This window comes from Stegostoma tigrinum, chromosome 22, assembly GCF_030684315.1.
Source record: "Stegostoma tigrinum isolate sSteTig4 chromosome 22, sSteTig4.hap1, whole genome shotgun sequence".
Classification (NCBI taxonomy): Eukaryota; Metazoa; Chordata; class Chondrichthyes; order Orectolobiformes; family Stegostomatidae; genus Stegostoma; species Stegostoma tigrinum.
Window position 1 is genome coordinate 15,704,663 of NC_081375.1, and position 16,583 is coordinate 15,721,245.

The following is a 16,583-nucleotide window of genomic DNA, read 5'->3' on the forward strand; positions in this document are numbered from 1 at the left end:
AATATCTACCGTACTGTAAAGCTGTTATATTCCTCCCAGACCATGAGGCTTCTCTCTCCTTCGAGAGAAATGGCTGCTTGGTGGTTTAACTTGAGGTGAGGGGAAAGCCTCCTTCATGATAAAGCACAGTTTAGATGGATGAAAAAGGGCTTTTTTTTGGTTAATCAATAATTATCCAATCCGGTATCAAAGATTCTGTTCCAGTTGGAGGGGTTTGGGGGGAGGCACTGTGAGGTAGACATATTGGGTGACTAATGCTGGAGGTCATGCAAATAAACCTCCAAGAATATCTTCACTCACAGGTGGAAACATCAGTTTTGAAATAAATAGAGCCAGAACACACAGAAGACTCCGCTGCTAGTCTTCGAATAGTGACGTGAATTTTTACATTTTTCGGAGAACACGAACTAGGCTCTCGGTTTAATCTCTCAACTGAAACATAGTACCTACATACTGCTGTTCTTTCTCAGTATCAAGGTCAAACATTTGGAAAATTGGCCATTCTCTCAGATGATTACAAAAGTAAACATGGCCGGAATATAAAGACATTGACCTTTGATTAATCAGTTTACACAGTGGAACCTTCGTAAGTTCACTGCTGTTTAATTTTTAAACAGGCACTAGAGGCTTTGATCCTCAGTTGAGATCTAGCGTAAATATTTTGCATCAAGATTCTAATATAACAGGAATAATTGTTCAAGTTTTAGAAGTTCTGTTGCAAAAACTCAGAAATATAGGTTGTCCTTATGTTGAAGCAAATGTCACAATTTTGTGGAGGAACAGCAGCCTATTCAAAACATTCTGAAATATGGATATGCTTCTGGCATTCAGCCCCCCACCTCCCAACCCCCCCTTCCTAGGCTCATGCAAGCTTTACAATCTTTGTTTCTGTCCACCTACTTTCAGGTCATTGGTTTCAGTAACATTGCACTCTATTGATTTTAGAAAAGAGCATTTTACATTTAAAAAGGTTGGGCACAATGTTCCTTCAATGGCTTGACTGTTATTGCCATTTGTTCTTGGGGTATAGACAATGCATCAAAAGATGATGAAGGGTCTAGGCCCAAAACGTTAGCTTTTCTGCTCCTAAGATGCTGCTTGGCCTGCTGTGTTCATCCTGCTCCACACTTTGTTCTCTTGGATTCTCCAGCATCTGCAGTTCCCATTAACTCTGATCACTTATTGACCATCCTTGTTGTCCACAGGATGTGCTGTAATCTGTATGCACTTTCACAGTGGTGCTAGGGCTTGCATGATCTTCAAAGTCCACATCCTTTCTGTCACAAAGGCCATTTAGTTCCACTTCTATTATCATCTGATATCTCTGTACCTTTCTCAGACCATCTCAAGCAAAACCTGTTGTATGAAATAATAGTTCTGAAAGGATTAACACTGGATTTGGAATTAGCCTCATTCCAAGCTGATGGTGTCATACAGAGATAGGTGGAAAATTGAGGAGTACAGCTTGAGACTCCAATGGAGTCAGACTTGTCATCCTTGGCTCCTCATAGTCTTAGTAAATATGTCCAACTATCCAGCGTAACTTTACTATTCCTATCATGCAATAAACTTGTTGTTAAGACAAGTGCCTTTTCTTGTTAGGACTCATTCATGCTTCATCCTGTACCACTAAACTCACATAGAAAGAGAGACTACAGGCACCTCTCTATCCCAGCAAGCAGCCGGTGACATATGAAAAAACCCTTATTTCTGCTGCATCTAGAAATAGCGATTCTAATACATCCCTGGCCATATTCAGATCTTCCAACTATCACAATCTTCACTTCTCCAACTGATCCGCAGCAGGTCCTATTCACCTACACATATGATTCTTGGCCTTCAAACTTAGCCTTTAAAAACTTTCATTCTTGTGTTTTAATCCTTTAATGCCTCTTTCCCTCCCTAACTTTCTTACCCAAACTTCTGAAAATAAAGCATTCCTCTAACACCAGTCTCACGCAGCTACCATGCCTATTGTCTCACCAGTGTTTTGCCATCCGAGTCAGGAATTCTTAGCTTAAGCCTGTCTGCCTCTCTCAGACCTACCTCTTTGACTAAACATTCCATCACACTTCTTAGTATCTCTTTCTTGGGCCTGCCACCTGTCTTCATCTGAGCATATCTGTGGAGATTCTTATGATGTTTTTCAGGTTTTAAGTCACTAAATAAAGTAAATTCATATTCAGTAAGTGCTTCCTGTTGTTACTGAGGGTAGAGATTCCAACATTAGCAGGTTAGAAGTCAGGAACTAGTCACCTTCCCCCTGTGAAGTAAGTGGGTATTTGCTGTCAATGGCTGCACCACAAAGACATTCCTTTTCCATTCAATTACCCGAATCATTACAGTGACTTTGTTATGAGACCATTGTTAAAATACTTTGCTTTTTAAACAGTTGAACATGAAGGAGTAAATTGTTAAAATTTGGCCCTGTACCGATTATTTGCTACAACATTTAAAAATTGACTTTTCAAGGTTTCAGTGGATTTTGTTTTATTTTATTTATTTGTTGTTAACTGTGTTTTGTTACAAAAAAAATGTTAAAAATGTTGTTTAGTGTCATTCCAGTGCCATCTTAAAACAGAGAAACAAGCCAAAATATTGAATATAAAAGCAGGACAATAAAGAAATAGAGAAAAAAGTGTTCAACCTTACAGTCTTTCCTGTTAAATGCTCCGCTATGGGTCATGGGGCCTGGTGGCAAGGGACAAGTCCCTTTTGCCATGATGCTGCCACTCTTGCCCAGAAGTGCCACTCGCCTACACTGATGCCCACACCACTGCGAGTTCCTGTTGGAGCTTGTCAGCACAGACACTACCGCATACCACACTGGCCCAAGCTTGACACTGCTGCTACCATGATACATCTTTGGACCCAATCCTACCTCCACTGTTGCCACCATGAATCAGCACTGGACGCAGACACCGCTGGGAAGCGAAGCTCACCTCTGCCACACAAGTCATGAGTCAGCGCCAGGAAAATAGAACAAAGAACAACATGGCACAGGAAGAGACCCTTTGGCCCTCCAAGCCTGCGCTGACACATTTTGCCCTTCCATACTAAAACTGTTGTCACTTACAGAATCCGTGTCCCTCTATTCCCTTCCTAATCATGTATTTGTCCAGGTGTTTCTCAAATGCTGCTATTGTGTCTGCTTCGACCACCTCCTCTGGCAATGCGTTCTGGGCACTCACTGCCCTTTGTATGAAAAACTCTCACCTTGCACATCTCTTATAAACTTCACCCCTCACACCTTGAACCCATGTCCCCTAGTTATTGACCCCTCCACCCTGGGAAAATCCGTCATAATTTCCACTCTATCCATGCCATTCACAATCTTCTAAACTCCTATTAGGTCGCCCCTCAACCTCCTGCCTTCCATTGAAAACAAACCCAGTCTATCCAACTTTTCTTCAAAGCTAAAATCCCCCATACCAGGCAACATCCTGGTAAACCTTTTCTGTACCCTCTCCAAATCATCCACATCCTTCTGGTAATGTGGTGACCAGAACTGTACACAATATTCCAACTGTGGTCGAAATAAAGTTCTATAAAGCTACAGCATAACTTGCCTATCTGTATACTTAATGCCCCTTCAAATAAGTACATTAAGTCTTCTTTACTACCTTATCTACCTGAGCTGCTAACTTTAGTGATCTGTGGACCTGCACTCCCAGATCCCTCTGCATATCAATATTTTTAAGCATTCTGCCATTCAACATATAATTTCCACCTGTACTTGACAATAGACAATAGACAATAGGTGCTGGAGTAGGCCATTCAGCCCTTCGAGCCAGCATCACCATTCATTATGATCAAGGCTGATCATCCACAATCAGTATCCTGTCCCTGCCTTATCCCCATAACCCTTGATTCCACTATCTTTAAGAGCTCTGTCTATCTCTTTCTTGAAAGCATCCAGAGAGTTGGCCTCCACTGCCTTCTGGGGCGGAGCATTCCATATATCCACCACTCTCTGGGTGAAGAAGTTTCTCCTCAACTCTGTTCTAAATGGCCTACCCCTTATTTTTAAACTGTGTCCTCTGGTCCTGGACTCACCCATCAGTGGAAACATGCTTCCTGCCTCCACAGTGTCCAATCCCTTAATAATCTTATACGTCTCAATCAGATCCCCTCTCATCCTTCTAAACTCCAGAGTATACAAGCCCAGTCGCTCCAATCTTTCAAAACCTTCAAAAATGCATCACCTCACATTATCTGCCAGTTTTCTGCTCATGCCTCCAATTGATCTATGCCCTGCTGTATCCTCTGACAATCCTCCTCACTATCTGCAACTCCACCAATCATTGTATCATCCACAAACTTACTAATTAGACCAGTTACATTTTACTCCAAATCATTTCTGCAGTTGATGAACAGTAGAGGTCTCAGCACTGATCCCTGTGGAATGTGACGAGTTACAATCCTCTGTGCAAAAAAGCGTCCTTCCACCACTACCCTGCGGCTCCTATGTCTAAGCCAGTTCTGTATCCATCTTGCTGACTTACCCTTTGAGACTTTACCTTTTACACCTATCTGCAATGAGGGACCTTGTCAAAGGCTTAATTGATGTCAATGTAGACAACATCAACTGCTTTTTCCTCATCAATCATGTTCGTCACCTCCTCAAAAAGCACAAAACCATTGCTTCATCGATGCAGAAGCTGCCAGGACTCCAAACTCTCTCTGATTCCGCTGCTACGAATCCATGCTGGGCCCACTTGCTGACCACCACAAATCTGCACTGGGCCTATTTGACGACTGCCTCAAGTTTGCCTAGGGCCCGCCCTCCAACTGCCATTTCTGCTCTGAACCTACTCGCTGACTGTTGGAACCATCACCGCAATGGACCTCTGCAACAAGAAGTAAGTAAAATGAAAGAGAAAAGAGGGAAATTAAAGACAAGAAATGAAAAGAAAAGTGAAGCGGATGAGCCCTGGGCTCAGAAGCCCTCCTCCATCTTACTGGAAATGAGTATTTGTATAAGTAACCAGTGACTAATAACTCGTGACATGGACTAAAAAAAATTGTAGATGCTGAAGAGCTGAAACAAACAGTAACAGAAATTGTTGGAGAAACTCAGCAGGTCTGGCAGCATCTGTGAAGAGAAAACAGTTAAAATTTCGAGCCCAGTGATCTGAAGAAAGATCAACAGACTTTAAATTTTAACTCTGTTAAGATTTAGTAAGTAAGTTTTTTCTGCCTTCAGTGCCTGCAAAATATCAAAATTCTTCATAATTCATTTTGGTGCACTTTGAAGTTCATGGCTATTAAAGAAAATCAATAATATTGGGCGTGGGGGGGGGGCGGTGGATTTGAGAGGCTATAAGGGTAGTTTAAAGGGGGGAAGTTGACTTAAGAGCAGGGCTGGAGCACACAATAGACCTATTGAGCTTGTAAAGTGCCCTACCCCCTCCTTGCCTTGCCTGATAGCAGTGCATTTTACTAATGCTGCTGGCTTTGTCCTCTGACATCCCCAATGCCTAATGTACCATTAGCAACAGGATCAGATGCCTGGGGCAGGCAAGTCCTGAAGCTCCAATGCTCCCTACTTAATTGTAGCATGGCAGAGACAGGTAGTTTGGTGGAAGGTATGGCACCTGCTGGATTTAACCTTCAAACCCACTGCTGTGGAACGTATAACCAGCCGTTATGATTGAAAGAGCCCTTTCAGTATGATATGTTGCAAGTCACAGTCTTGTTTTTGGGCAGTTTTCAAGTGCTGATTTTTAAACTTGTAAATAGCCAGCAATATATTTACAGTGAAGTTATGCAATTATTCATTTCCACACGATCCACGTTTGGCAACTTTCATCACAGTAGCAGATGTAGAAGTGGAAGGTTTGTTGGAGAGATGTAACTGTTCTATATGTGCCAAAGGACTTAAGGCTGCAGTGGTCACAAGTGGAGTCTTTTCCTACAATTACCTAACCTCATCCTCAAAAACACACATGCTTTTGTGAATTAAGATCAGATGGTTTTCACATCTTGAACCATTCAACCAATAGACAGCATGAGGGTCTTTTGAGACTGGTTGTCTTTGACAGCAATTTAGGTGAATTACAATATTATTGCTGACTCCCTTGTTAAAAAGTTTCTGATAGACTCATAGAGCGGAGTTTTCCATTTTGCACTTAATGAATGGTATTGGGTCTGTTTGAGGTCATCGCTTCCATGTGGGCCTTAGTGTATTTATGCAATCTTGGTCTTTGTGCACATTATTGCGAGAGTTGAATGATGAATTTAGTGGAATGGGTGGTCAAGACCCTACTGCCTTCACCAAGGTTTTCCTGGGTTGAAGGCTTGGGTGCTATATTTAACAACCACCTGGACAGGCATTTACTCACTGGACATCTACAGAATCACTGGTACCTGAACTAATCATAACCGTCCAACCTAGAGTTGTCCCTGATCAGATAGACATTGGCCCTAATGCTCAGGAACACCTCGTTCTCGGTTCTACTTGAGGAAAATAGGGAGGTCCTCTTCCCCATTGAAGGCAGTAGGAAGCCAGGAGGCAGAAGCCTAGGTTGCAGTGCGGGTCAGCAAACCACCTTCTTTGGCAGTTCATTCCATACACTCACCCACCCCCTCTGCTTGAAAAGTTTGTCCCTTAGGGTTCTTTTAAATCTTTGCCCTTTCACCTTAAATCTCTGCCCCCAATGTTGGATTCCCTGAACTTCGGCAAAAGCTCTTGGATATTCACCCTATCCATGCCTCTTATGATTTTATAAACCACCAAAAGGTCACCCCTCAGCTTCTAACACACCAGGAAAAATGGCCCCAGCCTATTTGGCCTCTCCATATAGCTCGAACCCTCCAACCCTGGCCACATCTTTGTAAATATTACTGAACCCTTTCAAGTTTCCCAACATCTATACATCATTTAAAAGGCATCTGGATAGGCACATGAATAGGAAGGGTTTAGGAGGATATAGGCCAAATACTAGCAGTGAAAATTGACACTCTTGGGGCATCATTCAGTGTAACTTTGCCACTGAACAGCTATGTCACAAAGAACAATTGTTTGTAATCCTCAACACCACATGGCTGATGTGCACCTCATACTCTCAATATTCAAACTCTTTCCAGATAGTACAATTTCTAATTAATTTCTGTGCAGTGCTTTGGACCTGGCATGTTTAATTTATGTTTATCATGCATTCATATATTATTGTCATCATAAATCAGTCTTTCATTTTCTCTGCTTGCAGAACAGGGTGCCCACAAACTGAGGGAGACCAACCCAGCAGACTGAGTGCTATATATTTAGATTCTCATCCCTGTTGAAGAGCAGCTGAAGATAGGGCAGCTAGGGGGAGAAAGTGGCTGTTTCTAAAGGAACGCTCCAAGAGGTCAGTGAGGAACATTGAAACCTGCTGTTCTCTGACAGCCGAGCAGTATTACATATTCGTCTGCAGATGGGACAGTACATTTTCACCAACTAGTTCTTTCTCCTCTCCACTGGAGGTACTAATGGCTATGAGAAAAGGACAAAGCACAATACCACAACTCCACTCCAGCCTTAACAACACCTTCTCCTCAGGCCCTGAGCTTTCCCTTCTCTCAGATATCAAGAAGGTACTGTCACAGCATGCACCTGCACCTTTCACCAGCACAGAGACAGTCATCTTGCTGGGTTAACTATCAATATTAGACTGGTGCTGGGGGGAGCAGAGCCACAGTCTGGTGAGAACCTCACAAACATGGGTCCACAGGCTGAGTTGGAAGAGCTGCTTGATGTCTTTGACACTCAGAGACTGCTGGTGAACAGATTCCACCCCTGCAGCCCCCGTGTCCCTTAAAAATCCTGTGTCCCTGTACTCAGCCATAAGTGACATGTTGAACATTCAGAGACAGGTAGGAGAACATCAGGCAGGGAGGCCAGATGCCCTCACGAGACAAGGATAAAAGATGGAGGAGTCCATCCAAGTGGGCTCGATGGACTCGATGGGCTGAAAGGCATGCACTCACACTGTAGTGGTTCTATGAACAGCACCCTAAATTCTGTCCACTGTGGCTCCTGCCTGGTTGCCTCCATGGAAATGATACCAGGATACCCAGCTCCAGAAGACTCAGTTGATAATTCCAGTTCATCGGGCAGCCTGATAACAATGTGGGTACAATTGGTTATACTCTCCCCCTGTTGGGGGTGGGGGCATGATGTGGGGAACCTGCTCTGGCTGCAAAGCTGACTGCCCTAACTGCCCCCAAGTGGAAGCGCACACATTGGTGCTTTATAGTGAGGAGAACATCAATCATCTCATGGATACAGTTAAGTGGCTGACAGTTAATTCTGCAGAAATTGCATTCCTGAAGCCATCCACTTACTCTACATAAAAGTTGAGGGCCACTGTCACCTTCAAGCATCCGACACGTAATAGTCCCCAGCCCATGTGACTGCAGATATGCATCCAGACACTGGCAACTGTTGAATATAACCTGGGACATCCTGACGTGCCTTTGAATTTGCCTCTCTGTCAATTGCAAATAACTGCATGCAAATCTCTAGGCGTGGTTCCTGACCAATGCTCATTGTCAACTGGAGGCCTGTTGACTCAGGAAACAATGCACTTGCAGCTGAAAGATGACCAGAAGCATCTGTGCTACCTTGCCATCAGTTTCAGGAGAACTGTAAATTTGATGCATATTTGAAGCATTGATGTAATGAGTATTTTGAGGCATATTGTTCTCCTTGAGTTTGGCCCTGCAAGCTCTCTGATGAAGGGTCTAGGCCTGAAACGTCAGCTTTTTTGCTCCTGAGATGCTGCTGGGCCTGCTGTGTTCATCCAGCCTCACATTTTATTATCCTAGCCTCCTTCATAACCCTTTTGGCAAATCTTTCAACAAGCAACTTTCCCTCTTTGGTCTCCTCTCCAACCAGTATACAAACCACGACAAGCTCCAACTAAATAGGCCCTTGTTATCTTTTGGCAGAAAGCGTAGTCTTTCTCCGTTGTGCGTTGGCAGCAGCTTTAGGGCATCTCTCAGCCTCGCATTGTCACTGTTCAGCTATTTACAGAATACATATTTCCATGTTGTTGATTACACTGTAAAAGAGTGAACCACTGCCTCATCTTCATTACTGTGCATATGACTGATGCTGCACCAGCCATATCAGTGTGACTTTATTTCCTACTTTGATTGGTAAAATAGATTTTGTAATAAGATCCATTCTCTGCCTGGACTACTTTACATGTGATACTTTTAGTACCTAAGAAAGGTTAATGGAACCTATCTTCCAAAGTGATCTTCTGAATAGCCTGGAGCTTCCCCATTGGGAGAACGGGTAGAAAGTCATTTATAGCCAGAAGTGAAACAGTGACCGACCCCTTTAAAAACACATCTATGTTTACTTTTCACAGCAATATACATCAAAAGTAGGTTACATGCCCAAATCAACACAACTGATTCGCAGTCGAAGACAACAAGGCTTGACAGCTGCACCAACATTAAGCCAGCCCTATTTCCCGGAGGACAAATACGATGTGATACATTTAGCCTTTTTCTCAGAATTAGCAAAATGTGTTGGATAATAAAATCCATTATTTTCAAATTAATTAAAGGCGTAATGGGTGAACCATACTTTCCATTGATGTATTTCCTGATATGTTTGTCTGGCATACGTTCTGTAATAAATTGGTGAGGGAACTGCATTAATTCTGAAAGTACTTCTGGAATTGCTCAGAATTCTTTTAAAAAACAAGGCGTTTCCGAGCAGTTCAGCTGCTTCATTATTAAAATATTTTCTCAGATCAATATTTGTATATAAGCATTGCCAATACTGTGAGATCATCTGAGGTAGAATGGATAAAAGTTGACTTTGAGTTGACAATGAGTGATATTGTAACTGCATATTGTTGTGGAACATTAGCTCCTTGTAACATAGAATCAATTTATCCTGAGTGTACATAGAACAAACCCTGCTCTGATCAACATTTATCTACACTGGAAATGCTACCTGGCTCTCCCTCCACAGATACACTGCCATTTCCCTAATTTTTTGTTTTTGGTAAACCTCACTGAGTGGGGATGTCATCCTAAAAGTTGACCATAGGAAATATCTACTTTCAAGTAAAGTTTAACATGCAACTTCCTGGATAGCACTCTTCATTGGCAGCAGAAAAATCTGACTTCAGTTACTAAAGAAGAAATCCAAAGAGATCATAGCTTACAGAATGATTTGAAAAGTTCAGATTTAAACAGTTGGCTTTTTTCCCATTCATTCATCTTATTACACATTTGCTCACTATAGTGATTGGAACAAAGGCCAGGTGGATATTATTGGCTATGAGTTCCCTGATTGGGGTTGTTAACCTGGGCCAATCACAGCGATCTGGCTGACAGTTATAAACAGGGGATTCAGAAAGTCAAGATAACAAAGTGTGGAGCTGGATGAACACAGCAGGCTAAGCAGCATCTCAGGAGCAAAAAAGCTGATGTTTTGGGCCTAGACCCTTCATCAGAGAGGGGGATGGGGAGTGGGTTCTGGAAAAAATAGGGAGACAGGGGGAGGCGGACCGAAGATGGAGAGAAAAGAAGATAGGTAGAGAGGAGAGTATAGGTAGGGAGGGGATAGGTCAATTCAGGGAAGATGGACAGGTCAAGTAGGCGGGATGAGGTGGTAGGTAGGAAATGGAGGTGCGGCTTGACGTGGGAGGAAGGGATGGGTGAGAGGAAGAACAGATTAGGGAAGCGGAGACAGGCTGGGCTGGTTTTGGGATGCAGTGGGGGGAGGGGACGAGCTGGGCTGGTTTTGGGATGCAGTGGGGAGAGGGGAGGAACTGGGCTGGTTTTGGGATGCAGTGGGGGAAGGGAAGATTTTGAAGCTTGTGAAGTCCACATTGATACCATTGAGCTGCAGGGTTCCCAAGCGGAATATGAGTTGCTGTTCTAGAAAGTCACCTCATTCTGAGGACTGTCTCTGAGCTGGCTGTTCACACGTACTGTGCACATGTAAATAAAGGCAGACTTTGGGTCAGTGCAGTTATTTCAGTCACTGAATTTCTTTTACAGGATCATATGTTTCTAACATAACTGTAACAAGTGTCATATTGAACAATAAACCTGACTACATTAGTAAACAATGAATGGATGTGGAGAGTTTATAATATTCATCTGGAAATGTGGACATGACTTCTCAAAGTGAGCATTTATTGATTACGACAGGAGTGCTGAAAACTCCACATTAGCTCGCGACCCTCTTTATGATGAGTCACCAATATTAGACAGTCATTTGGCTGTGGGAACAAAGCTCAGCCTGGTGGACTTGTGGTTCTTACTAAAATTTTCATCGGTGTAATAGTACATTGGGAAGAAGTACTTCTCCCAATAAAACATATGCAAAATACTTATCATGTACTTCATAGACTTTCTGCTTGTTATTACTTCAGCTTGGTGTTCTGAGTACAAGGTAAAAATCTAAAACTGCCACGATGCACCGAACTCCCAATCATACACATAGCTTGTCAACAGATATAAACACTTGCTGATTTTTCTAAACCAAAAATTTGTGGCAGCTGGTGATCTCTGAAATAAATTAAATCAAAGCACTGGAGAAACTCCGCAGATCTGGCAGCATCTATGGAGATAAAAACAGAGCTTATGTTTTGAGTCCCGGGATCCTTTGTCAGAATAGTTCTTCAGAAAATTCACTGCTATTAAACCAGAAATTCTTATTTCTTTGCTTATCTTCAAGCCTTTCAAGTTACACATTTTCCCTCATCTCTCTGTAGTTGATCAGTATTACATGAGCTGCTGTTCTTGTGATTCCACCTTGCCTATATAACACAGGGCAATTTAGTATGGCAAATTCAACTGACCTGCAGACTTTTGGCCTCTGAGAGGAAATCAGAGCATTCCGAGGAATCTCACACAGGAGAGAATATACAAACACACAGACAGTGTGATTGACAGATTGAACCCAGGTCCCTGGCACTGTGAGACAGGAGTGTTAACCACTGAAACACTATGCTGCCTATAGCTAAGCTTTTGCTGTATTGAAGAAATTCAGCATACTACATAATAAGCTTGTCCAAATGTCTGGTGATGGTCAATGGCAAAGAGTTTTCACAATGGTTTCTTCTGATTTAGTTTGCAACAACATAAAAATGTTTCATGTCTATGGTGCCTTCATATATTAAAATTGACAATGTGCAACATAAGATTGTTATTAAACAAAATTTGACACTGAACTAAGTTGGGACAGATGATCATAAGACATGGTAAAAGTGAATGATTTTTGAGGAGCATTTTGGGACTGGGGCAGGAACAAAAAGGGTTTTCCTTTCCCTTTCTGTTTACGGTCTTCCTTGTCTAAGGGTTGCTAATCTCACTATGAGGATGAAAGCCCCAAGAGCTATCTGAACTGGTCTAGGGACAAAGCCCATGTTGTGGAATTTTCCACACCACACGCTAGCCACCAAACTAAACTGCTTCCAGAGGGGGTTAGGAAGGAAATTTCAAAGTTTTGGGGCTAGGCAGTTGTAACTAAAGCTCCAGTAGTTGAGTGCTGAAAATTGGAAATGCACAAGAGGCTAGAATTGGAAAGATACAAATATCTCCAGCTGTTCTAAAGCGAGCAGGTGTTGTAGAGATACAAAGAGGGAACTCATTCAATGACTTATAAACAAGGGGATCATGTAACTTTGCAACCTCAACACAGTCTATCAATCTTCCAGAAGGTTCTGAAATAAATTGTGGTGGGTTGCTGACACCCCCACTGCCCCACAACCTTGAATGGATATGCCTAAATTTCGCGCCCACTATTACTGAAGCGTCCCCCAAAATACAGAAATGATGAACCCTAAATCTCTCTGTCTCCAATTCTGTAATATAACAAAGGAAAGCTCGGGTCAGTTATTCACAAGATAAATGAAAAAGACATCTGTTAATGTGCATGTGACTGAAAGATCTCCATCTACTTTCAGATGCATATCAGCAGCCATTAAATATGAGATTAAAACTGTTGCCTGATAGATAAATCTTTATATTTCAAAGACTGGAATTACTGAACAACATGCATCATAAAGAGGAAACCAGCATCCTTTGGAAGTAATGGAAGGCAGCAGGCAGTCAGAACAAGTGCTGGAAGTTTGTGTAAGTTTGATCAGGAATCCAAGACGCAGTGGCCTGAATCAGATCCCACATTGGATGTGTGACAGTGGTCAGGTTTTGAGGCCTTGAGGGTCACTGCAACACTGAGGCCTGAGTAGCTGCACTATTCCAGTAGCATCCGTTGATAGTGACACAGACCTGGAAAAGGAAGCAAATCATTCCTTCTTCTACAGGAACTGTGAGTAGGAGCAGCTGGTATGGGTTACAGCAGAGCCAGCGGCTGGGAAGGGCCAGACAATGAGATGGCAACTGTGATGATGGCAAGTGTGGGAAAGGAGTGGTAGCCAAGAACTCTGTGCACACCTCCAGCTTCAATTCCATGTCCCCCTCTTCTTCAATCTCCATGGCCTTCTCATCCCCAGCCTTGGAGAGCAGGAGAGCTTGTTTGTGTGCAAGCTTCCTGCGGTTTGTTGCAACTCTGCAGGCGCTACTTTGGCATTTTAGATAATAACTCTGCATTCCAAAGGGCATAGAGGTTTAAGCAGTCTGTAGAATAAATACAACAACTGCCAAAAAATGTTGTGCCTTCTTTGCCTTTCAAGAATTGTAGGACTTAATAGCCCTTTTATTTAAAAAAACTGTTAAGTCTGATTCCAAAATCTGAGTTCACCCATTAAGAAATTGGACTCCGCAATATAAAAACCTCAAAGACCTGTCTCTACAACCCGTTGAACATTCTCCACTTCAAAAGCAACATTGTTGTTAATCTGAATTTGATGCCACTCATGTGAAAATACCTGAACTACAATTCCAAAAGGGTAATAACTCCCTTCTTCACTGGACTCTCAAAGACAGCTAAACTGTGAACTATTTCGTGGGTGAAATATTTGTGAAGTGCACTATCTTATTGTATCTTTCTTGAATGAGTGGCGTGTGCCTGATGTAGCATTTAGATTCTTTGGGGCGATTGTGTGAATAGATAATTCTCTCAGTTTAAACCCGCAAGACACTGCTACTGGTGTTTTTAAATTAGCTGCACACTATGAGGGAAGGTGGCAAAGTTTGATAACACACTCGTCTGCATTTTCAAAGGTAAAACATACTTATCACACACCAAAAGAAGGAAGTTGGGGATTTAATTTTATTTGTCTTCCTCTGTCCGTATTGTTGAGGTATCTCTGGACTTGGGAGCTAATGTAGGTCAGTAAGCATAAGGATGAACTGGATGTGATGCATATGTTGCAGAAGAAAACATTACAAAATATAACATTTCCACTTGCTTATACATGAACAATAGCAGAAAGTACAAGAGTGTGTAAGGGAAATAAATGCCAGTAAAATTATTGTTATTTAAGTTTGTTCAGTGACTGTAAGTGACTGCAGCATACAATGGTAGTGTACTCCACAAACACAAAATCAAATCATGGTTGTAATTTACTCTTGGTTTTCCATCCTCATTGGTACAAGGTTGTGGGAAGCATCTACTGGAACAGAGGGAATGTGAAGCAGTTTCAGTGATATGGTCTAGATGGCTTTGCTTGAAGCATAGCAGGTCCATACTGTTAATTTTATTTGGAGAATAATATTGACGCTCCTGTTCAGCCAATATCAAGAATACAGAGGTGTTTTGTTTAAAATTTATGAACTGCTTTACAATCTGGTGGTTGTGACCTCTTAATTACAAAACAGAGTAGAAATGACCTGCTTGCTGTAAATTGTAACACTCTGAAGACAATCAAAATACTTTTTTCAAATTAATTCACTGGGGACATGGGAATTGCTGAGCAGACCAGCTTTAGTGCCCTTACCTTTAAAAGTTAACCACACATTGCCGTCAGTCTGCAGGTACACTTAGGCCAGACCAAGTAAGGATGGCGGTTTCCTTCCTGAAAGGGCATTAATGAACCAGCTGGCTTTTTCTGACAATCCATAATGGTCAGCATCCGTCTCTTCTTTCCAGATTTTTATTGAATTCAGATTCCAACCACTATAGGACTTCAACACAGGTCCCAACAATATTACCTGGGTCACTGGGTTAATAGTCTAGTGATAATTCTATCAGGCCCTTACATCCCCTAAAATCCTTGGTTTCTTGCTATGCATAATGGAAGAGAGCCCTCTGTATTGTTCTAGGGGTTCTTCCTTCTAAGTATTGTTGACAAGTAGAGATTAAACTTTAACTTTTTAATGAGATGAGTTGTCTATAACCAGAACTGACTAAACTGACACTGGAGAAACTGTGCTCGGCTTCAGTTTTTTCTCTGTGTGTGGTAGCCAGTTATTACCAAAAAGAAATCCTCATACTGCTTCCAGTAAATTGCACTTCTGACAGTAACAGTCTCAAATCATTGCCCTGCACTGTTCTGACAGCTCAGTTGCAGAAACACGACACACTCAGTAAGAAAATTTGGTGGGTAGAAAATGCCTTGGTCGCCACATTTGAACTCAATTCATAAGGTAGAACCCAATCTAATAGGTTCTGGGACTCACCGTGTACTATCCACAGGCTAGGTTGGACGCACATTGATATATAATATGCCTGTGTCAGCTCTGAGAGTTCTCCAATTATTTCAACCTCCCCCTTCTCTTTTCACATCAGCTCTTTTTGCTTGTCTTACTGAGTTCCACTGGTTCCACATGTTTCCGAACATCAAGTGAAGGCTGAAAATGACTTAACTGAATTTCTAGCCCCTCATTCTCCTGTTGGAGAGCCTAAAGTCAAACCCCTGTGTAAGCCAATATTTCCTAAAATAAATTGGCAACAAAGTAAACTACATAAATCACAGCAAACACCCAGAAATATCAATGTGCTAATGACCAGAAAATGTGGTTTTGTGACACTAGTTAGGGGATAAATATTGACCTTGAATGTCTTTGCAATAGTGTTGCAGGATCGTTTATACTCCTAAAATACTTCAATCATTCACTGTAAACAAGCTAAACAATTTAAGTTTTAACATGAAATCTTATCCTGATTTGTGTAAAATTAAAACCATTGATATCACCACATTAATCTCCATTACAATTCTAAGTTTCATGCGTCATTCTTTTTAATATTTTCTTTTTCATTTGCTTGGAAAGGATATTCAGCTTTTTGAAAGTAAAATGAATCATTCATTGTAACTTTGCCTCCAGAAATATGTGACTATTCAAGTTCCAACAATTCACCTGCATAAAGAAAAGAGGAACTGCAATGTGTTTTGATTCACTTTTCGCTGGAACTGTGAGAGATAAGTAAATGAATGCTAGTTAAACAATTATCAAGAAACAGTATCTCCAAAGATTTCCAAGTAAATGTACTGAAGACATGCCCACAAATTACTGTGTTTGTCGTTATTGTCAAAGATTTACCTCTTTAAAATCTGAAATCAATTGCAATCAGGGCATCAGAATTTTATGTCTATGAAAAAAGTAGTCATAGTTAGTGATCAAACTAGAAGTCAGCCATTCAGCCTAATATGCCTGTGTCAGCTCAGAGTTCTCCAATTATTCCAACCTCCCCCTTCTCTTTTCACATCAGCCCTTTTTGT